At 45.8% G+C, this 23652-nt stretch overlaps 1 protein-coding gene and 2 long non-coding RNA genes across 5 annotated transcripts in view; 2 read left to right on the forward strand and 1 right to left on the reverse strand.

The window, feature by feature from the left end:
- Positions 1-23652, forward strand: part of LOC149352602 (uncharacterized) — a 390194-nt gene that overhangs the window by 148610 nt on the left and 217932 nt on the right. The window lies entirely within an intron of this gene.
- LOC149352606 (uncharacterized) lies at positions 1092-9007 on the forward strand. Of its 3 annotated transcripts, none has more exons than XR_016290826.1 (4): positions 1092-1190; positions 1423-1612; positions 3392-3718; positions 5706-9007. It is a non-coding gene; the product is annotated as an uncharacterized LOC149352606 (long non-coding RNA). The 3 variants fall into 3 exon arrangements; XR_016290827.1 differs by adding an exon at positions 5544-5629 and having other exon boundaries at positions 1110-1612; XR_016290825.1 differs by having other exon boundaries at positions 1113-1612.
- Positions 5619-17780, reverse strand: LOC149352607 (uncharacterized). The gene is made up of 2 exons (XR_016290828.1): positions 12003-17780; positions 5619-10267 (listed from the first exon to the last, which is right to left on the reverse strand). It is a non-coding gene; the product is annotated as an uncharacterized LOC149352607 (long non-coding RNA).

Consider the following 23652-nt stretch of genomic DNA (forward strand, 5'->3'; position numbering starts at 1 on the left):
TCTGTTGCAATGGCACGGTCTTCACAAATACACATTCTCTCCCCCCTCCCTCTTTTTATTAAATTTTATTCCGATTGCGCACTTGCCTTCGTAGAAGTGGGCAGAAATATGACGGCGGAGACAATGCCCGCTGTTCCTCTCCGTGTTGACAGCGCCTTCCTAAGTTCTGTACTCGGCTACGCTTAGTGAAATGTATATCGAAGGGCGCATGCATTCTTGTCGCAGGTATTTCAGTACCACGGAACTCGCTGCACCTGTCTTGCTTCCTGAAGGTGTGCCTTCCCTGTGTAGCCTTACTTCTTTTTTTTTTTTTTTTTTCGTAGGAGATGAAAGAGGCTGTGGAGAGTTTCGTCCTTGTTAGGAGCTCTTCTTTTGCTTAATTAGCATGCGCTTTGTTGTTCTCGAAAACCTCCATCGCATTCCGGCCTTACGAAAACACGGTGCACGGCTCTGGAGAGCATAGCAACTGCAGCGTGCAGTACGTGTAAGCAACCAATTTGTAATCGCGTGCATTCTTTTGCCCTGGCACGCGGGTTCTTGTGGAGGGTAAGAGGTGCAAGTGGCACTGCAGCGCTTTAGAGGCACCAGAAAAAAAAATTAAAACAACAATTACGGGGTGATCAGATATCCGGTGCAACAATTCTGCGAAAGCAGTTGGATTTGCCCTCAGTAATTATTTTGCTGTTCTTGTTGTTAGGCCAAGGCGCTTCTGGCGGACGAAGGTGGGCGGGATAGGGTGGGGCTGTGGATCGAGGGTGGGTAGCTTCATTGGTAGGGGGGTGCGGTGAGGAGGTGGCTGGTAAATGGTGCCTCTGGAGGGCGGAGGCTTCACTTTAACAGACATGAAATCCACGGGGCGTAGTTCATTAGCCAGCATGATGTTTCCTGCTGTTCTTGGTCGCCCATTGTGCTTACAGCTCACCTTGCTATAGGTTTGGTTTGTGCTCCTCAGCTCGATCATCATGTTCGTGCGTAGCGACATGGACCTTACGCCTGTGCGACCACTGGCTCTGAGCTAGCGACCGGAGGGCGTATTCAGAGGAAGGTGATCCTCGTTGCGATTGGCCAACCGAGAACAGACGTCACTGCTCTATTCTACGTCACTCTGTGGGGACTTTTGGGGAACACTGCGCTTCAACCGACAGGGAAAATCTCAACTCTTCTTGAAAATCCTTGCTCAATATCCCAAGGTATCGCAAGGTGCATTTCTTGCTCGCTTGTTTTCTTTTATTTTTTTGCCTTGAGCATGGAGACGGACACGTGCGATGGCGTTGCTTCAGCGGTTTGCGACAAGGCGTTCTTCAATACTAGTAATTTAAAAACACCCATCAAGGATATTCATGGGGAAGGACGCGGTTGTTGCTGCGACGCGTCTTTTCTTTTTCTCTTTCCTCTGATCTCTCCTCTATCTGCATGCGGCAGCGGTGGTGGCTCGGCTCCAGCCAGTAGGCAGCAGGCCCATGCATCCTTCTCCCAGTCACAACAGCATGTAGTAAGGCACGGCCGTTCTTGTGCGACTTACGTCCGAAGCATTTTGTCGCCCTTCGTGACCTGCGACGGCACCACGACTTCGAGGAAGAGGTGGAGAATCTAGTCTTCGACTCTGATAAAGGTAAGAAACGAAGTCTGCATGCACGCACGCTGTGATTAAAGCAATAAAGGGCCAAAGCGGGATGCAGTCGCGCGCTTAGATTACCGATTGAAAAGTTGCAGTTTATTGACTTTTCGAGTGCGCGCATTTTAAGTTTGTAAACACAAAGCGCGTTCTTTTTTTTTATTTACGGGCTTACACTCACCTGGGGAAACTTGCACGTGGTTTTGTGCACAAAAACTTAGCTATGACATGCACGTTTTTTAAAGGAACCATGAAGATTTCAATGGGCTTGGTCTAGTGCGACAGATCTGCAGAGGTAGCCTTTGCGGGCATTCGAGTGAAATGTGAAACGTAACGTACTATAACCTTTGAAAGCCATGACTTGTCGTAGTCATTTTGCACTTATTTGTAATGTAAGGTGTATAGTTTGTACAAAGTTTAGGTAGTCATAGTTTTGACTCCAAATCATTCTGAAGTGTAGCATGACTCAGCACTTTACTAGTAACATAAGGTGTGCAGAGTTTGTACAAAGTTGCGTAGTCATGCCTTGTACTCATGACTCGTCATTCTGCAACATAGCATGACTGTGCACTTTAATGCTTTGGCATTCTCGCTGGTAAGCAGTCTTATGTGTGTCTGCAGAATTTTTTTTTGGTGTCCTAGCTCCTCCATAAGCAAAGTGACAAGCAGTGCACTCTCTTTCATATTTAAAGTGGCCACTGCAGGAAAAAAACTGGTCCTTGCAGCAGACTCGCTGCTACAGGCCTTGCTTATGCTTTGTTGCAGGCATCTGCAATGTCTCGACAGGACACACAACATTGTCGCGGCATGCACTGGCTTAGCAGCGCTGAAGCCATGGCAATCGCAACATGCAGAAGTGTGTAGGAAGAATGCCCAGCATTGTTCTGCCTTTAGAAGTCAACAGCGCTGGCCTGAATTTGTGGTCAAAGGACAGGGCCATGTAAAAGGTTGCTGTGCAGGAATGAGTTTTTGCAGGGTGTAGTAAAATTGAAATACTTCCATGTAACAGTCCGTGTAATAACTTAACCTGAACTTAATAATTTTCTCCAAAAATTGTTCCCCATGTGCTATAGCAGGAAAAAACAGTAAGCGAATGACTGATAAATTTTTAACAATAAAAAAGCTGGGAAATGCAGTTTTGCACTGCAGGCAAAAGGCTAAAAATTTGAAGCTAAATCTGTGATTGTCATGCGCACTTGGCAGAGGCAGAGCGCCAGTAGTAGTGCGAGAGTACTGCATATGTGCCCACTCCATAGCACATGCATTTTTCATTAGTGTATGTAAAAAGTACAAACTTTAATTTGGCCTTGCTTTTCAAAAAATGAAAGTAGTGTGATACACAAAAAATTGACAGAGAAGTTTTGCCGAAATTTTATAAACGTGCAAAAGCAGAATTTCATGAACATTGCCTTGTCTTGTTACTTTACTGTTGGCTTTCTAAGGATGCCTTATGCCGTTATTCATGTGCTATCATTGTGTACACGTTTTTATCAAAATGGAGCCCACCTTTGTTCACGCCTCAATTTTTAAAAATTTCTTTTTAGTCATGAGTGGTCATGGACTTAACATCATATGTTGGCATCGTGTCATAACTATGTTGCAATGCTGCTGTGAGGCTGTGGTTGCTATGTCGCCGTTGCTATGCTCTTGGCACAAACCCACATACACATCGCAGGATCTTGCTCGGGGTTTACCGTTCGGAATTGTGCTTTCACACTAATAATTAACTAATACTATGTGGAGTGCTTAGTTATGTTTACAATCTTTCTGTTTCAGGATTTTGCGCCTGGAAAGACGGAGAAGAAAGCAAAACTTGCTGCCATTTTATAGCTTCTACAGGAAAGAAGGAATGTGCACCAAGGGTTTTTAAACGCTACCTGCACTGCCACCATTCCGGCTCGTACGAAGAGCTTCCTATAGAACAGCGCCAAAGGCAGGAAAAGGGGCAAGGAAGCTGCAAAATCAGCAAACACTGCTTTGCTACTCTAGAGGTCATGGAGAAAGAGGGCAAGGTATATGTAGTGTTTCAAAAGAAACACTACGGACACTTCAAAGAGGCCTGCCACCAAAGGCTGTCCCAGGATGATGCCAGAGGGCTTGCAGGTTAGCCACTCCTCTTGTACAAAGAATTTGTGCATGCTGTGTTGACTGTACCGGAATGTGAAAACGTTTAGAAGCTACACTCCACCAACCTTTCATAAATGGGAGACGAAAGTGCAATAGAAATGTATTTTAGGGGGAAGATATTGCTCATTAACTCGAGTGATCATTTCAATGATTTTTATTCTTCTGCGATGCATCTATGGCACAAAAGAGGTGGGACAACATGAAAATGCCTATTGTAAAGTGGGAGAAGGCATGTCCCACAAAACGAGGGGGCGGAAGAAGTTATAGTAGGGCACAGCTTAAGAACCCAGTGGCCAATGCCCCTCAAAGGAAGCCTGCCATCCAATGGCGTCGACCGATTCTCATGATGTCATGGTTAATCCTAGGGGGTAGCACTGCAGGAGGGTGGCAGGTGAAAGGGGATTAGTTATGGCTTTAATTGGGTTAACTGATGAAAATCAGCTGACGCCATTGACTGGGGGGGTCTTCTTTAAGGGCCATCTGCCGCTTCGTTCTCGAGTTGTATCTGACTGTAGTGCAATTCACTTGAGCCTACTTGGTCGCATCGAAGGGTGAAAAACAATTGATCCACGGCACATTGCATGCACAGCACAGTCTGTACGAACTTCATGCCGTTTAGTTTAGAGATGCTTTGTGGAAGGGGTCCAGTCTTTCGAACTGAACATAATTAGGAATGTCGTCTAGCACTGAACTACTCCAATGTCTGTTCTTTTGTTTTTCTGCTGGTTTCATTGACTATCCTAGGTCTGTCGCTCAATCGGCTGACGTTGAACTTCATCCGTAAGAAGTCGGCTTGAGCTCTATGAAACGTGTCTTGAATGACTGACAGTTGCACTCGATGCTAGCCTCTTTTTTTGGCTGCCTGTCAAAAGCGTAGGCATTTTGTTGCTGATCAAAGCAACGCCACCAGTCTAATGGTTGTATAAGGGCCATGTTTTTTCTCATAAAACAGATTGTCTGCAGTGAACTTTCATTAATTAGAATTATTTGGCTGTTTCGGCACTTCATCAGTAACGCTCGCAGGAACGGCTGTGGTTTGAGTGTTCAGCTACTAAGCTGGAGTACCCGGGTTAGAACCCGGCTGCGGCAGCTGAGTTTCGATGGAGGCAAGAGGTGCCCGCGTGCTGCGCAGTGTCAGTGCCCAAAGATCCCCAGGCGGTCGAAATTATTACGGAGCCCTCCACTACAGCACCTCTTTCTCTCTTGCTTCTTTCACTCCTTCTTTCCTTCATGGCATGGTTGAGGCAGTTACTTCCTTTCCTCAAAAACCACTAACATAAAACACAAGCCTGCACAAGAGTTGAAATTGCAAAAAAAAAAATGAACAAGCAGCATTTATATTTCAGTTTATGTATGACTGGCATGCCCTCCAATTGTCTCTGACTTAGCAGCAGTCATTCAGGTGTTGAAACTGAAACAGCATGAGAAAAATATTCACTTAGAAATTATTCACCTGGCGTAAGTGAATTCTACATTGTGACTCGTGCACACTATTGTCTTGTGCACAAGTCCAAAGAAACAAAGTTCGCGTTCAAAAATTTGGTGTCTCTACTCCTTTAAAGGTTGCTGTCAGGTGAATCGGTGCATTTTTTGAATATGCAGAATGAAATGGGACAGGATGAGAAGCACACGTCCTTATTCTTTTCTTGTCCACATTTTCAGTGCTGTTATATTCCGCATTTATAACACGCTGTATATAACTTCCCTGTTTTGCATTGCAGTATGCAAGTTTAAACACTCAAGCTCATAAAAATAAAGTCCATCTGGCTTTGAAACAACCATTTTGTTGTGTGCTTTGCAGTGCCACAAAAGTGAAATGAAAGTAAGATGAACTGTGTGTCACCTGTGAAAAGGAACAAAGTGCAAGACGAAGGAATCCGACCAGAAGTATTTGTCACTTTATTACATGGCTGTAGGCAGATGAACCAGAGATGTTAACAGTTTTTTTCTGTACCATTTTCAGGCCGGTTAGCAGAAGGAGTGCCAGAAAAAACCATTGTGCACAACATCCGAGCAGGTACAAGTGGATCAAGCCCACGGATGCAACTTGTGACCACTAAGGACCTCCGTAACATTGCAGATAAGTTTAGGATTGGAAAAACAGAGCAGAGAGATCCAGACGATTTTAAGAGTGTTGAATTATGGGTCGAAGAAATGAGGGCAAAAAATGAGTCGCCACTGTTGTATTACAGGAAGAAGGGTGACCCCAACAGTCATGATGGTGACTTTGAGCTAGCATTAATGACGTTCCCACAACGAGAGCTCCTTTATGAATTGGGGGCAGCGAAACTGTGCACTGACTCCACCCATGGCATAAATAAGTACTAACTCCAACTGACAACCCTGCTCACAATTTCTCAAGATGCCTTTGGTATCCCGTGTGCCTACTTGATTTCAAAAAGGGTGAACACGGGCACTGTGGTGAGGTTTTTCGAGGCCATCAAAGAAAAAAACACAATACCATGTCAGGCATTTATGTCTGATGATGCCCTTGTTTATGGCAGTGCATGGGAGCAGGTGATGGGTCCCTTGAAGAGTCGACTGCTTTGCAGCTGGCAGGTGCTACACAACTGGAGCACGCACCTGAATACAGTCACAAACAAGGACTGCAGGAGTACAACAAGGGACATGCTGCACACTCTGATGAAGTGGACAGATGAGACTGAGTCTCAACAGTTGCTCCCTGCACTTCTTGGTATCCACTCCAAAGAGCATCAGCTTAATTGCCTTTGGCTTTGTCAGAAATTTTGAGAAAACATACGCAAAGAGGGCATGTCAGTGGGCTTACTGCTATCGGCAGTACATTGGATTAACAACAAATAATCACTTGGAGTCAAGGCACTGAAGTACTCTCATTTTGGTGGCAAGGTAAATGGGTGATTGGATACATTAATCAAAGTACTCTTCAATTTCACATCCGAAAAACTTTACAACAGGTGTCAAAGGAGGAGCAGACCACCACAAATCTGCCCTATTTAGGAAGCATAAAGTGGGGATTGAGCTTTCTAAGTCCAGTACTGAGAGAGTGGGAGATGGCCAGTGGCATGTAAAGTCACAAAGTTTGGTGAACTTCAAGCACACAGTGGAAAGAACTAGCAAATCGTGCAGTGGCTGTGAGCTTCATTGTGAGCAGTGCGAGGCTTGCCACAACATGTACACAAGTACGTGTTGACCATGCAACGCATGTGCACATGTGTAAGCACATGCATGCTGTTGCTATAATGGAGCTACACTTGTGTCAGATGCAGAGCAGCCAGAAAGTAGCATTTGACTGTGCTGGCATTTGTAGGCCCTGCCAGCTGAAGATGGCAGATTTCAGGTGAGGGATTAGGATTATGTTATGAGCTAGTTGGCAGGCTATTCTGACAAAGTGCTTTAGCATAGCAAGCTCAAGACACAGCAGGGAAGAGGAGTGTCATTTGCTAATTTTCTTGAAGCCCACATGGTCATGAGAAAGGTGCGCCATCATATCCCATATCAAGCAGCACCATTGACGGTACACTACAGGCCTCTGGTATTTCTTTTCTAGTCATTCCTTTTTCCCAAAACTTTCCTCCTAGGAATGGAGAACTCATCCCGCCACGGCGCCTCAGTGGCTCTGGCGTTCTTAGACTGCTTACACGAAGGCTGTGGGTTTGATCCAGCCATAGCGGCCACATTTCAGTGGAGGCAAAATACAAAGATGGCCATGTGCTGTGCAAAGTCAGCGTGCATTAAAGGGCCCCAGGTGGTGTAAATTAATCCAGAGACCTCCATTATGGTGTCCCTCATAGCCCATGTGCCGCTCCCGAATGTTAAACCCGACAGTTAAATTGAGATATTTCAGGCCCCTCATTCCCTACTCAGAATCTGCTTGTGTGAGTACGCCCTCTCTGGCACTGCTCAACAGAGAACTTCTGACAATTGGCAAACATTTTTCATCTTTGGGAAATTAGTGCACTCATTTTCTTGTTCATACCTGCCTTGCATTCACTATAATTTTATTTCTTCGTCATCCCTGCTTGATTTCATTTTGTCTGCATGTGATGCACTCATAGAGGCATGCGCTCTTCAATAAAATTAGTATGAAGTGTCGCTCCATGCTGCATTCCTCTTTGTTGCGTCGTGCTGTCACAGTGCACCGCCCTTTTAGGACATCTTGAGAAAAACAGCGCTTGCAGACAAAGGACCAGAACAAGAAGGACACACAAAAAAAAAACAGCGCAGTTGTGTGTCCTTCTCGTTTCCTTTGTCTGCAAGTGCTGTTTTTCTCAAGATGTACCCCAACCAACTCGCCCAGCAACACACCTTGCCTTTTAGGACAGTTGACAATATGTGGTTCTACAGTTCTGCAATGCATATGAGAAAAAGTATTCTTGACAAAAGGCTAAGCCGTAGCTGTCATCTTGCACACTGAAAGCTGCAGCACAAAACTACTATTCATCTTATTTTGCAAAGAGAATACTGCTGCAACAGAAAAACAGTATTACTCATTTTTCAGAACATTGCTGGTGCAATTTGTGACACGAACTTATATTGCCATGGTAGAAACAGCCGTGAATAGCCTTCCCTCACATGATAAAGCACTTCATAAATGAACTTGCTTGGCTCTTACACAGTGTCTCTCCACCAGCCTTCCAAGCAATGAGCCTTCTGTTGTGTGATGGGAACACTGTGCCAACTTTGTTGCCTAGAAATTCTAAAATGCCCCTATTTGTCGAGAAGGCAGCTTAGATGAAACATATAGTGCCCAGTTAATGCCATTTCCTTTTTACTCATTAATGAAAAATGCTTCAAAGCCCAACTGCAACGAAATTATAATTTGGCTAGAATGCCTGTTAATGTGCTGGGTGTGTCATAAAACTAATCGAATCAAAGTTTCATGCTTCTGAGAAAACTGACACTGTTGCTACAAGTGTTTAAAAAGCTGTGTAGTAGACAACGTGGCATGTCCATATAGGCAGATACGGATACCCGAGTGCCATACGGCCTCATATCTGGCCCATTGGGAATGAACAGATTAAGGACAGTGTAGAGTGAAAGGCTAGGGGCTAAAATGTGGCTTGGCAGTCATGGGTATGGTGCTGCGCCAAAGTTGTTAGGAATTTGTTTCAATCCTGCAGATGCTGATTTCTGTTTCCATTCCAGGTTTTTGTACACCATATTTACTTAAATAATGGATGCATTTGCATAATAAATGCTTTCCCTACATCAATCATCAAAATCTGGGGAAAGTTCACCTGACCACACCATGTTTTACACCATGTAATAAATGCACCAAACTTACCATTCTAATTTTTTCCCACAAGAAACTGCATCCATGATGCAAGTAACTGCAGTATTACAGGTTACAGAATGAAGCACTGTCAGCTGTATTATGTGGCCGCAAGACTGCCTGGCGCCATGTGAAGAGGAATGCTCCCAAGGCTCATCACATCACATTTACTCCAGTATCCACATATGGCACCCGTTTCATCCTGCACGTCACATTCACCTTGGGCTGGTGATAGCCTGCCAGCTAGATTAAGAATGTCACAAATAAAATGTCTACCTAACTGAAAACTGTGGTTGTATATATCGGAGATTTTTATTGACTTGTGGCAGTCTACCTGGACAGGTTATGGTAATGCAAGGCAGCCCATTATGCACAGCATATGAGTGCATAGGCGCCACAACTTCGCATCTTTTCCAAGGGTTCATGTTTTGCACTATTGGGTGTGACCCGACCCATCTTTCCACAATCCTCGCGTAGTTAATAATAAAGTGCTCCTAATCCTTTTTTGACAGTCAAAATGTATTTCCCTAGGCATATTGGCAATCTTCAATTTGTATTTCTCCACAGATTTGGTACTTCTGAGAAGTTGGACGGTCATTTTATAAATGATATATTTTTAATAAGCTAGCAGATACTATTCTTGATTTAAACATTTGCAGGCATATATACGCTGCCATTGTTTGCCTTGATAAATACTGTGTCCATTGTGTAATCATAGTACAAACACGTTAATTGATTCTAAAGGATGTTAATGCTGCTTAATTACGCTGCACAAGCCCAGCTGTGGCTTTGGAAAGCTGCCCTTCCTTGGACACTGACATTAAATACAACTTGTACTTGGGAAAGACTAATCTTACTGTGAGTGTAACGACAAAAACAAATTCCATTAGACGCTGGTATGACCCCGCCTGCGGCAGTTGTATTCCGATGGTGACACACAACAGGCCCAGATGCTGTGCGATGTCGGAGCACGTTAAGGGCCACTGTTGGTCGAAATTACTGGATCCCTCCACTGTGGCGCCCCTCATAGCCCGAGTCGCTTTGGGACGTTAAACCCCATAAGCCAAAGTTAGCATTATGTTCCTGCCGGACCGATCAGCCACTGACAGGGTCAGACTGTACGAATGGGTACCATCAATCACTACGTGACACCCCCACTCCACTCACCCGATGAAATCCCATCCATCAGTGACACATCCACTCCACCCTTCGACTCAGATTTGCAACCGCTTGCCAACCGCCTCCTCCCGCCCTCTCTTCTTCCCTCTTCCCTGCAATTTCGTGAAGGTGGATTTCACTCCCTCCACTCTGTCACCTGAGGCTTCAGACCGACGGATTATTCCAACATGGGGGGGTTCTGATGCTGATGCACTAAAATGATATTTTTGAAAGACAGCTACAGTTTGTTACATGTTAAGGAAAAGAGTACTCGCTGTACCATGCAAAATGCGAGATCATTCGCTGGTGTGCACACACTGCATCACAAGGAAGTATATTTGGCACCTAAATTGAAATGTGCAGTATAGCGAGCAGTTAGCACCAGGTGCTGTACACAGACACGAGCACAAAATGAACACGCTTATTACCAGGCCCTCTCTGTGCACCCTCCCTATACATAGTGCGAAGACTGCTTTTGAAGCTAAGGTTGGTCACATTGCAAAGAAATAAAGACAGCATGAACATGAGAACCGGACGCACAGCACTGACAGAAATCTCGATAGTCGGTGCTGTGTGTCTGGTTCCCGTGTCGTCCCTTTCTGTTCAGCGACCAACCTTAACTAGAACAAACAACTTGCCCGAACCCTCGCTTTTGAAGCATTGCACATTGCATGCAGTAAGTAGCATGCAGTACAATGCACAGACTGAGCCATGTGTGTTATTGTATCAGCAGTAAACCACGTGCAAAAAAAAAATGACAGCCAATAACTACAGTCGGTAAAGCGAAATTTGAGCGCAGCTCTTCACATATTTTAGTTTTGCAGTATGCTGAAGTAAAGAATTCCAGAGAGCCACCTGCCCCGGCGAGAGGCAGTGGTAGGTGACATTTCGCCCCGAGCACTTGGCTATCACATACTTTGTACACAAGTTCTGTCCCGCCTCATACGAACACCAAAACACTTTCTTGAATATCTTTTTCAATGAAGGCAAATACACTGGCTTACACAAACATCGAAATTACTTGCTATTACATCTTAATAAAGTGTTCAGTGTCACACTATTACGATGCTATATATCAATTTATGCATGCCAGCACATCATCTCTGGCTGAGAAAGATCTGACAAATCTTGCTTTTTGACAGTATGTGGGCACAGAGTCATTGATTGCAAAGACCAAATATGGCTATACCAGCAGAACGAGAACTCAGAGGATTACCTTAGAACTCATGTGCCTTTGAAAACATGCAGTGAACATGGAAACAATTTTATTTTTAAGGTGCGCCGCCCAGCGTATGCACATGCGTTCAGAGCACTCTTTCTGCGCCATGAAGGACGACTCGGCCCCAAGAGCAGAAGTACACACTGCCAGTGCATTCCAGAACATTTAATTCAGATAGGTACTACATGAAACGTAAGCAACGCATCTATAGCGTTCGCACCGTGCAGCTTTATTGCTTCGCTCTGTCCCGAGCATTTTTCAGTCCACTGAGGTGGTTGCGAGCCACAGGTGGGTTAGTCTTGCGATTATTCTGCCGGCAATTGCTTCTCTCTGTGATCTAGCAGATCTACGCCACCTCGCACCCACAACAGTCGTCAACTGGTACTGTCACTACTCGGTGTCCAGATCAGTCTTGAAGGATCGAAGGCGGGCTGGAAACGACATGCTGCAATGTTCTCCAACCCTTGCATCACGAGAAAGTCAATGTGACGACATATCACAGCCCACGCACTGCATCGTGATGATTATAACAAGAGTTATATGCACAGATATTTTCCAGAATGAGCTGGAAACACCCAGATCAGGGACGCCAGTACTGGACGGCGCGGGCTTGCGTCCTGCTCACTCACCTTTAGGGACGCATGGGAGGTAAACACGCATTCCAATGGCGGTCTACTGGTCACAAACAAAAGAGGGGCAAATTTAAAGAACTACACACGCCACAAAGACGAGACACCGACGAATACTTCACTCGCAACAACCGCCGACCGCGATTCGAACGTACGTAAACAACCGCCATGTTGTTGTTTTTTTTTCTTATTTGCTAACTGACTGTAGGGGGCGCTGTAAGAGCGCTAGCATCATCATCATCATCGCGCGTTCCCTCAAAGAAAAGTAAATATAAATAGCCGAAACCAGCAATAAACTAGAAAAAAAAGCATTAAACGTTAAAAATTGCAACATAAATAAGAAAGTCATTTATGCAGTTGACGAAAATCAACACACTCATTCAAAGGAAACGCCAACAAAATTGATTCATAAAAATAAAACGAAAATATAAATATGCATGTTTTCTTCTCCTTGGTTTTGACTAAAGCTAGGACGTGCGACTATTTTTTGGCAGTTTTCTAAATCGGGTAGCTCAGTGCGACCATAAGAAAATTAAGGCAACAAAACTGAAAACGTAACAGGGGCACTTAAGGGTCAACATTGCATCGTCAACAATATGTACGCTTTCTCTCTTGTTGCTCATCCCAAGCTTATTAATTGAATGCATGTCAATTTGCTGTTTCAAAGCAGAACGGTCTTCTATCATTGTAGCGGATTGAACCGAACCAAATGTACTGTCATGAACAAAGCGGTCACATAACTTTCACTTATGCAGCTCAAACTCACATTATTTATTATTTGAGTGTAGTTTTAATGACATGAAACCACAAGTACCATTATAAAAGGTATTTTTCATCAGAGCACTTCGGATGGACTAGAAGCCTTACTCCCAACAGTGTACAATAAAGCCATTCACACAAATCATGTTGGCAGCAATGCTGAAACTGTGTGCGTCCACCTTACTTGAAACTGCAACGGATGCAAGACAGACAAAATTTTACCATTCAAAATCATAATGTGCCGAGATATTGCTGCAATCTTGAACGTAACCACGCTTGCCATTACAATCAAAATGACTCAACAGCACATGCAAACATGAGAATTTTTTCTTCACAGACATTTTGACACTACATTTAGTTCACTATTTATGCAACTTCCGTTTATTTACACGATGGACACGAATATTCACATGCACGCCAGTCTTAGCATGAGTGCCATGCGTACGTAATTGTCGATATGCACCTCGTCACACATTGTGCATTTGCACATAAAAATACTCATGAAAACTCAACAAGTGCTCAGCAATTACTGCAGCTTAAATGGTAAAGCACACAGAACACGTCAAAGTTATGGTATGGTATAGAATATGGGGTTTAACGTCCGAAGGCAACATGGGTTATGAGGAACGCCATAGTGCAGCGCTATGGATTAATTTTGACCACATGGGGCTCTTTATCGAACACTGATGTCACTCAGTACACAGGCGCCTAGCATTTCGCCTCCACTGATAGGCAGCTGCCGCAACTGGGATCGAACCCGTCCTTGGGAACAGCAGCGGGCACCCTAACCACTCAGCTATTGCGGCGGGGCAACGGCTAACCACATTATAAGCAACCAAAAGTCCAGGTCTCTGCTTTATGTCTTACATGTTGCCTAGGTATCGTCTACTTTTACTACATCTGCAATCTAAAAATTAACGATAGACAACTTCCCCACTCCATCTAAATTACTATAATTGTCCCATGCCCTTCTTGGTTTGCTACACACTTTTTTTTTTTATTCGAGTAGTCTGCCGTGAGGCATAAGTTGAGAAAAGGGGGAGTGGAATGTAGGTTACAGAAAGTTAGAAGAAGGAGTGGAGACCAGTTTCGGCGAGGTACTCGCATAGGCTGCTGGTGAAGTGATTGTCCATAGTCCACTTCACATAGTCCCCGTCGCAGTTCCACCACAGGCCGACCTGATAATTTTTGGCTAGTTTTATCAAGGTGTCATACAAGTGTAACAGCTGCCACAGTATGAATTGTGGATTCTAAGAGAAAAAAGAACTCACAAATTTTGCACTAATTTGAACAAAAATATTCAGCCAATATATGCACAACAGGCATACACCAATAACATTTCTACCGCAAAACCGTGAACCCACCGTACCGAGGGCCAGTAATAGAAAATCACTGGCCGCCGCAGTGCCTCAGAGGTTATGGTGCTTGGCTGCTGACCTGAAAGACGTGGGTTCGATCCCGGCTGTGGCGGTCGCATTTCGATGGAGGCAAAATTCTATAGACCCCTACAAAAATTCTATTAGTCACCCCTTGTCGTGCTAATATGCAGGTACCAATTATTTCTGTAACATACCTCTTATCATTTCTGTAATACCCATTACTAGGTCTTCAAGAAAATAATAACCTGAAATGTAGCAAAGAGCTGATGGTTGTCTTTTCATAGAACATTCTTCACAGCAGCTTTGCTTCTGAAAGGAGCACCTCATTCTTTGTGGACTCAACTAGTTTTCTTCTATTTTAATCACCATGAGGTCAGAGTACTCCAGTAACACTCTGACTCCTGATATGCTACACTCTAGTGAGCCAGTTTCACAACTCATAAAAGAATGATGAACTCAAAGGTCTGCCACAAACATGTCATGGGCTACATCTTTAATGGAGTAGAGAAACCAAATTTTTGGATGCACATTTCTCTTTACGCTGATGCACTAGGCAATGCTATACACAAGCCACCATGTGGATTTTAACTTTGTCAGCTAAATAATTTACAATTTAATTTTTTTTCTCGTGTCATCTGGTTTCGGTTTTTAACAGCCGAATGACTGCTCTGAAGTCAGATACATGTTCAGGTCACATGAGGCATGCAAAAAGAGATATAATCGCTGCCTGTTCACTTTATGTGACTCCAACTCTTAGACAGGTTTGTGTACGAGTTGATGCAAATAACAGTGAACAAAGCTGCAACAATACTGCTGTCTTTGTATGCCTCACATGACCTGAACACATCCCTGACATCACAGTCGTCGTTCGTTATAACAGTGAACAAAGCTGCAACAATACTGCTGTCTTTGTATGCCTCACATGACCTGAACACATCCCTGACATCACAGTCGTCGTTCGGTTGTTTAAGCTAAAGCAGTGCAAGAGAAAAAATGCAATTATAAATATATTGCCTCTTGTCGCAATCCATGCAGCTGTCTAGTCTTTCTAAAGTACTGCGCATCATTCTAACCGAAAGAAACAACTAAAATTTTGTTGTCTCTACTCCTTTAATACCTACTGGGCCTTGACAATATAAAGAGCACCTAAACATATCAGCGAACTGAGCTGCCAACCTTCAAAAATGTATCCACAAGCTCTTTTCACATTGTGCTTTTAAATATGTTGCCTCATACTCGTGATATACATATGTTCTGACTGTGCACATATACAAAAACAGTAATTCAGGAACCAGCAGACCCACCCATTCAGCAGCATGGCAAGCGAAGAATGAAAATTAGAATGCAGTAGAAAGAAAAGGCACAGAGCTTTTTCAGACCTTCTAATTTGAATACTTCAAACTTATGTGGCCAACTGTAAATGTTTCCTTACTGAAATCCCACACTCCTTTAGACGTTTGCCATAAACCAGAGAAAAATTTGTCAAAATGATTCCCTCTAAAAGGAACAACCAAATATAAGCAGACAAGCCATGTTTACATTTCATGCATTTTTAAGCTCTTCACTGTATGCAGAGAAGTATGTCACATGCATGGCGTGTTGATGTTTGGTTTATGCTGCTTCTTAACTTTATATTGAAAGGTCATGGCTACTCTTTTTTTGTGTGTGTGTCCATTGCCCCACAGAGCTGCCATCTATGGAGCAAGCTTATTTGCATTTAAAGGTCGCTTGCCTAGTCACTGCTGACTCCACACAAAACAGATTTTCCCCTCAAAACTGGCAACGTGCAGTAAAAGCAGGCGCGCAATTAATGTGACACCTCATACACTTCGTAATGATGCAGTGGCCTACATAAGGCCAAGCCAGCATGCTATTCATGTATGCGCACAAATTATATTCACTTATACAATGCTAATGTCAAAAAGAAACCCTTCTAGCTACAAATGTTAATGCAGCGCATTACGGCATGCATGGCATCCAACGTCCCTGTACAACATACTTTTACTAATAAGGCTAAAACAGTGCACCCTGCACAAGGATGAAGGAAGATGAGACAACACGCAGCATCTTCCTTATGCAGGTCTGCTGTTTTTGCCTTATTATGTCATACCAACTTGCCTATCAGTCTGTGTTTTTACTAACTGCTGCAGCAGAAAAAACAGCTGTGAAATTTGGAATGCATTCACGGCGTCTAGAAATTGAAGCTCAGAAAATGTAACACACAGAAAGTGCAAGAAACTGATCATCCGGAGTGTTTACGTTTCTCTCTGTGTTGTGTTTTACTTACCCTGCAATAACCCAACATCGTTCCCAAACAAACCCAAGGGCCACTCTGGCTACGCAGATGCTGAAAGCCTAAGTCAAGCCTCCCACTTCATCACAAACCATTACAGAAATGACAGAGCAAGCAAAACAAGTTTCGGCCTTGTCTGGCTTTATTCCAATGCTGAACGTTACAAGAAATACACCAAGAACCACACGTTCTACTTAATGAATATAAACACTTCACCAAATAGATAAAAGAAAAGCAGCTTTCTAGATATTCAAAGGTTCGGTGGTGTGACCATACTACGCCATTTGCTAAACGCCTATCAGCGAAGAAAGCGGCGTACAGTTCATGTGGCACGATGCGTCGAGTTGCGTGAATTAAGTCTCTCCGTGGGCAACGCTACGGCGTCGTACAAAGCAGCTGTGGCCTACCGTGTGCTTTGCGCAACATGGGTGTCAATCCATGTAATCGTGTCAATCAAGTAATCCATTACAGCTTGGCTAGTTGGTGGGTAGACACTGCAGGCATATCAAACATTATGACGGAAGATGTGTTGTCCTTTCAAAGGCTAGCGTGTATACGTCCATTCCGCCTTCCTTCCGCATTTTAATTTTTTTTTTAGCATAGCTTGTCGCCGGTGGGCACACATGCAGGACTCCAGGAACATAGCATATATGTACCGCAACTGCCAAATGGCTCGCAGTACCCACCATTTTTATGCATACGAGCTCGTCCTATCAGTACGTAGAGGTCAGAATCAGTTACGCGCAACACAAGGAAACATAATTTTCGACACTCATCCAATGCTTCAAACCATTGCCTCCTTCTAGAGGAGGCAATGTTCAAACACGAGATACAATACCGAAAGGTGCCGAAGAGAACTGAAGTGACCTCAAATTCAGTCAAGCACCGCCTTGCTAAACGTCTCTAGGGGCTTCCGATATCATACCACGGCTGGAACAGGTCGCACTGCAAACTTGCATAATAAAGACAACACTAGGGCACTGGGGTACAAGTCCGGACGTTAGCGCGGTCAATATTACTCGTCATTGCACCAACCTTTGATGACTTTCACGGCAGCACTTACTCCACACGTCAATGCACCGCGCGGTAAACAGCCATCGCAGCCATGACAACAAACCACCGTGGCGTTGGCGATGACAACGATGGTCACCGTGGCAACCGTGGAGACGCCAGCGACCTAGAAACTATGGCTAGGGACGTTTCAAAATTGTGCGACGCCATTTTTACCTAATTTTGCAACAAAAAGTACCCAGAAATGTACCTAAACAAACGCCATTTTGGAATGACGTCATTAAAAGTCACGTGACACGAGGATCGTCTTCCTCCATTTAGCCTTACGCGCTAGCGACGCAGTTTGCGATTGCCGATCTGGGGGGGTAGGAGGAGGAGGAAGGAAGGAAGGAAGGAAGGAAGGAAGGAAGAAAGAAAGAGAAAGAGAGAAAGAAAGAAAGAAAGGAAGAAAGAAAGAAAGAAAGAAAGAAAGAGAGAGAGAAAGAAAGGAAGAAAGAAGGAAGGAAAGAAGGAAGGAAAGAAAGAAGGAAAGAAAGAAAGAAGGAAGGAAGGAAGAAGGAAGGAAGGAAAGAAAGAAGGAAGGAAAGAAAGAAGGAAGGAAAGAAAGAATGAAGGAAAGAAAGAAGGAAGACAGGAAAAAAGGAAGGATAGAGAGAAATAAAGAAAGAAAGAGAGAAGGAAAGAGAGAAAGAAAGGAAGGAAGGAAGGAAGGAAGGAAGGAAGGAAGGGGACAGTTGAAGGGGTCATTTTCGCGAAGGAATCACTTTTCATTTGTGTGCAGTAGCCGCCTTTAGTTTTGCGAAATCTCGCCATTCCAACGAGTCTACGCCGGATTTTGAATTCAAACCGATCTTTCTTAGTTGTCTTCGGCATTTGCGCACTTACTGTCAGCGTCTGTGGGCGGGTTCCAGTTTTCACTCGGCGGATGTATATTTCACCGTCGTCCACTGCCGTTAAGCACTGCGCATGGGCCGCCGTCCCGGACTAAGGATACCGACCATGCAGCAGGGTTTTTTTACCCTCGAGCTCTCTTTGATTAAAGTTTTTCACCACCACCACCACCGTAGCCGAGTTCGCGCGACCCTGAGCACGACGGCTGTCGCACTGTCGGTAGGGTATTTTTATTTTTCTTTCTTTTTATAAAGCCCTTTCAAACATATGTCGCAATGTCACGTGCCTTCGGAGGCGCCCAGTCGTCAGGTTCTGACCGACAAGGTATTTCAGTGAAGATCTACAGGGTCCCTTCTGCGGAGCTGCAAACGAATCTCTCAAACGACGTGGGCAGCGGGCCCTGGGCATGCATTCGTAGCGGTCGTTGGTGAGTCAACAGGTCGTAACTTTGTGTACGGCGAAGCGCTCTCTTCGCGTAAAGCTGAATGGTCAGCGTGCGGAACGAAAACGTTGAGAAAGACAACAGTATCGGGTGCAGCGATATTAAATTCGTGTGCTGTCTTTTTATGAATTCGTTAAGCACATAAAAGGGGGCAGGGCGCTGCGCTGCTGGGCTTTGCTGTCCGCCGAGATGGCAAGGATCCATGCGAAGAGGGCTGCAGTTCATTCCAGATAGGAGCACGCGTGCAGAATAGCGACGAACAAGCTGCCGATTTAAGGCTATTGTAATAATTCCGGATGGCGCAGTTTTCTGAAGCTCGTTTCTTTTCTTTTTTATCTTTGGAGGTGTATAGTTCACATCATTCGCCACGGTATACCAGTGGATGCCCGCGCTCACTGACATCTTTGCATGTGCGCTTTAATTCGGCCGTGCGGTGCGGGTCGGAGCATGTATAGTTCACAAGCGGCGGTGCAGGTGGCGTCTCTCGTGTCACTAGCAGACAGGTGTCACCTGTACTTGAGGTGGCGCTTGAGTGCGGTCTGTCTATTCGTAGCGAATTCGCAGTGGCGTGTAATATGATGGCGTGCCCCATTTTCCATTTCTGCGGGCCCCCTGCGTGCGCTCGCCAAACCACGTGTGGTTGTCGAGCCGAGTTCGCCGAAGCCGCGAGGGCTTCATTTAACGAAGGCCGAAAGAAGCTCGCCATGCGGAAGAGCGGGACGTTTCTCTAATGGGTCGTCGTGTCTTTTAACGGCTGTTATCCCAATCGAGTCTCCTTATTGTCAGCTGGCTCTCGCAATGGTGAAAGTACACATTCCTGCCGATTAAGTTCAGAGTCCCGCTTCTTTTTCTCAAAGGGAAGTTTCCTCGTCGCGCGGAATGCCAAACCGCCGAGCGCGTGTGTGTATATAGGTTTCTCCGAGCGAAGAAATGACTCCCAGAAACGAGCCGCATCCTGCCTCCTTTAGTTTTCCGCCTCTGTTTTTATTTGCTTTTTTTTTCTTCAGCTGTCTCCATTCCACCGCAGCGGCGCAGCCCACGAAACTTGGCCGACGTACTTCGCTTTCTTCCTTCTTTGCACCGCGAGAGTGCGTGTATAAATAGGCTCGGCGTCGTCTCTTGTGTTCGGGCGCGAGAGGAATTCGGCGTGCCCCCGTAGCAGGGGTCACTGGCGCCGGTGTGGCCGCCGATGCAGCGCCCTGCTTCCTCGCCGCTGAGGCAGAGAAGATGAGATGCTCCAGTGAACGGCGCCGGAAGGGAAACTTTTACCGCGCATCCCGTTACAGTTTTGCGCCATCGGGGAGTCTCTATAGGGCGCCGCATTTTTTTTTTTCGTCGAATATGTAAGAGAGCCGGAGATGAGGGAAGGGGGGCATTTAAAAAAAAAAAAAAGATAATGCCAATAGCGCTAACGCGCGAGGGTAACACACGGGCGCCTGGCTGCTTGTATAGAAGGTATGGCGAGTCTTTCTCCTGTACTGCTGAACTGAAGCGCTGTAATCATATCCGGTCGGGCGTCCTCTCCTTGCTGTCATTGCGGTAACTGAATATGCTTCTCCTGTTTCTCGCCCCTTCGCGAGGTACAGCTACCCATCCAATGCACACATGATATGGGAGTTCCAGCGCACGATGCTAACACTTGTTTCGAATGTTCTTGTAGATTGTCTGACAGTCCCGCTACCTCCTGGTCGCACGTTCGAATCCCGTGGCCGAGCGCAGCTACTGACTTAGAGCTGAACTTTAGTCTTTTTTTTTAATACCTTAGGGCTTCCGTGAGAGGGGAATTACATGAGGTGTGGGCTGCATGGATGAATGTAGAAATGATGAATTCAGTTCATATACGTGCTGTGGAGTTCGCAAAGAGAAGCAAAAAAAAAAAGACAGGGCACTTAAGCTCCGCCTTTCAAGGTATGACACGAGTACATTAATGGGTCCCGTCAGCCGTTTCTCTTGGCCACACTGTTTCCTCTTATGTGAAAGGCCACACGGCAGACGTATAAACCTCCCCATTAACAAAGCCGTATAAACGTGTCTCGCGTGGCCTAGCAGTAGCGTGTCTGACACGCAACCCAGAGGTGAGAGAGGTTTGATTCCCGACTGATTCCGCAGTTTTATTGTCAGCGCAATTCATTTACTTTACATGTACTGATAACGTTTGAGTTGCGACCTTCTAATCACCAGTTGGGTAATGTTTTAATCACTTTTCAAATCCGCTGCTCTACGTGTGACTGCCACTTTTTCAACCAGTCCGGATGTGTCGCTCACAACAACGCCGACGCCGGATTTTCTGCAGGACAGGAGCCTGGCCAATTAAACAAAAATAATGACTGAATGAAAGGAAAATTCTTAGCTAGATCAAACACTTGCAGCAACATCGTCGCCGGCCCCAATGCAACGGAACACTTGCGGCGCTGAGACGCGGCCAGCAGAGCCGCTGCTCGGCGTTGGAAGACGAGGCAGAGCCGCTTCTCGACGACGTACGTGTTTCGTTGCGTTGGGGCCAGCAGTGCTCGCCTGTCGCACGTGCACTTTCGGTCTTAATCGAATCGATCGGGATATAACTCTCTAACATCCGGCGTTGTTACGCAGGTAATTCAGTCGGGATCGAGCCCGATCCTGCTTGGCTTATTAGCCGATTCTTGAAGCGCGTTCGAGATGTTCGATCCCGGTCGAGGGCTGCTATCGCCGTGCCTAGGTAACACTGAAATGGAAACTGAAAATATGGAAAGTGCGAAAGGTATTCTGCAAACCTATAAGATTTAATAATAAGCTAACTTCTACATTGTTCAGTGTGGTTCGATTTCTGGAATGGCAATTACAGTCTCAACTCCAAGTGTCTTGCCTTCGCACGGTAGTGAACAATTAAGCGAGCAGATGCGAACGCGGACGCAGTTTATGGTGTTTTGGCTCAGTTTGTTAGGGAACCTGCCGCATTTGCTTTACAGCCATGAAATTTTTCCGTCAGAAGTGGTTTTGTTCAGATGTACTTGAGTACAGACGCATTTATCTGCCACCGTATATTGTTATCACTGCGCTTTTATTCCCACCCAAAACAGCTCGTGGCTTTAACAAAACACGTTGCGGTGTAGTTGGTTCACCTTGTTTCGAATGAAAAGAAATTCAGCTTTCTTTTTTCTTTATTGACGGGCGCAAAACACACACGTCCCGTCATGTCTGTTTTTTGTGTCCGTCCGTTACAAAAAAAAAAAAAGTATTGCTGAACTTCTTTTCATTCGAAGCTTTAACACGTGAACCAGCTTTTAGTTTCTTCGGGGCTTCGGCAGTCGGTGGTAAGCGAATCTCGCTCTGTCCCCGATCCTCTCTTCGCGCGCGCAGCTCAGTCGCCGCACACTTCGGAATGCGGGCGCCCAGATGTTTACGAACTCTTGTATGACGTGGAACGTGAGGAGGATAGAGAGCGGTAATGCATGCTTGCTCTACTGAATCAAAAACGATCGAAGGTCCACGCTACACATCTAGCTCTGTTTATGGGGCCGCGGTACGATCGGGAGGAGTGCGATTTACATTTTGCGCGGTTCTGCTTGTGTTGATATTGCCGATTTATATATATATATATATAGGACAATTTTTTTTTAAACGGCGCGCATTATCTGACGAGGAAGGCAGTGGTCCCCTGCCGAGAGATCGGCTGCGTGGCACTGCTATCGAGGAGAGCTGGGCGAGAACGGCCGTCGAGCCGGCGTTTCGAGAAGCCGCGAGTTGGGTGATCAAACTATAATAATAATAAAGGAAATGTCGCGAGGCGCGATGTGAAACGGGGAAGGTGGCTACGGCGGCGGCAGCAGCGCAAGAAAGAAAATGATTGTCCGCCGCGATGTGGTGGTGGATGGCGCTTGTAGGGTTGCCCGCTTGTTTCCACTTCTCTCCCTGCGTCTCCAGCCATCTCGTCGTCTTCCCTCGTTGTTCTTTCTTTCCTCGTATATCGCGCGCGATGCAAGGCGCTCGGTTGGCGCTGACGGGGGAACGCGTCGTCGTCGTCACCGGTTCCGACTCGGTGCCGCGCTGCTGCTGTGGAGGCGGCGGCGGACAGCTTGCGCGCGCGTCCGTCGTCAGCCTCATGGAGTAGGAACAAGAAGGGTGCTACGTGTGCGTTTGCTTGCGTGCGCGTGTGTGTGCGTGCGTGCGTATGTCCACGTTTCTGGAAATAGGTTGCTTGCTTTGTCGTGCCAGCGGCTGCGTACGTTGCGGTTTATTCCTGTCGCGCGGCGCTGCAATTTGTGCGGCCCTTGCGTGGACGCGGACCTCTGTCTGTATGATTCTCGTTATTGCTTTCTCTGCTATTTATTGTATACATCTTTTGCTTGTTTCGCGCGGAGGCGAGGAGTTTTTATTGCGCTGTTTCTGGGCGCCTTTGTTTCCCGTTCGTCAAAGCTTGGTCGGCTCGTGCCCGAGCGCGAGGCGGCGGCTGCGTGTTCCCACGGACCACGGAGTTTTCCTGCCCTTGTGTCGGCTTTCCCGCACGAAATCCCCCGCGGTTTGTCGTTGTCGTCTTGTGCTGGCTCTGTGCGCTGCGCTCCGTCGTCGTCGATCCACTTCTGTCTTCTTTACATCCTTTCACATCTCCCCCCCCCCCCCCCCCCCCCTTCCTTCCTCCTGCTAGCCGGGTACGCTTCGCCCACTGCTGGCGCTGGTCGCGCTCGGAGTGGAAATTGATCGCCCTGCGTACAAAAGACGGATCTGTATTTTCCACACGTTCTAAAAGGCCCACGTGCTGGGCACAGTAGGTCAGCTCGACGCAGAGCGAGAGAAGGGCAGAGATTTAAAGATAGAAAGTGTATGTGTTTCCTGTACGCTATGCTAGGTGAGGAACACTACAACATTTGACGCGTGTTCGGTTTGCTCGTGACAATCCCG

Source organism: Amblyomma mixtum, chromosome 3, assembly GCF_055824585.1.
Source record: "Amblyomma mixtum isolate Tamu chromosome 3, ASM5582458v1, whole genome shotgun sequence".
Taxonomy (NCBI): domain Eukaryota; kingdom Metazoa; phylum Arthropoda; class Arachnida; order Ixodida; family Ixodidae; genus Amblyomma; species Amblyomma mixtum.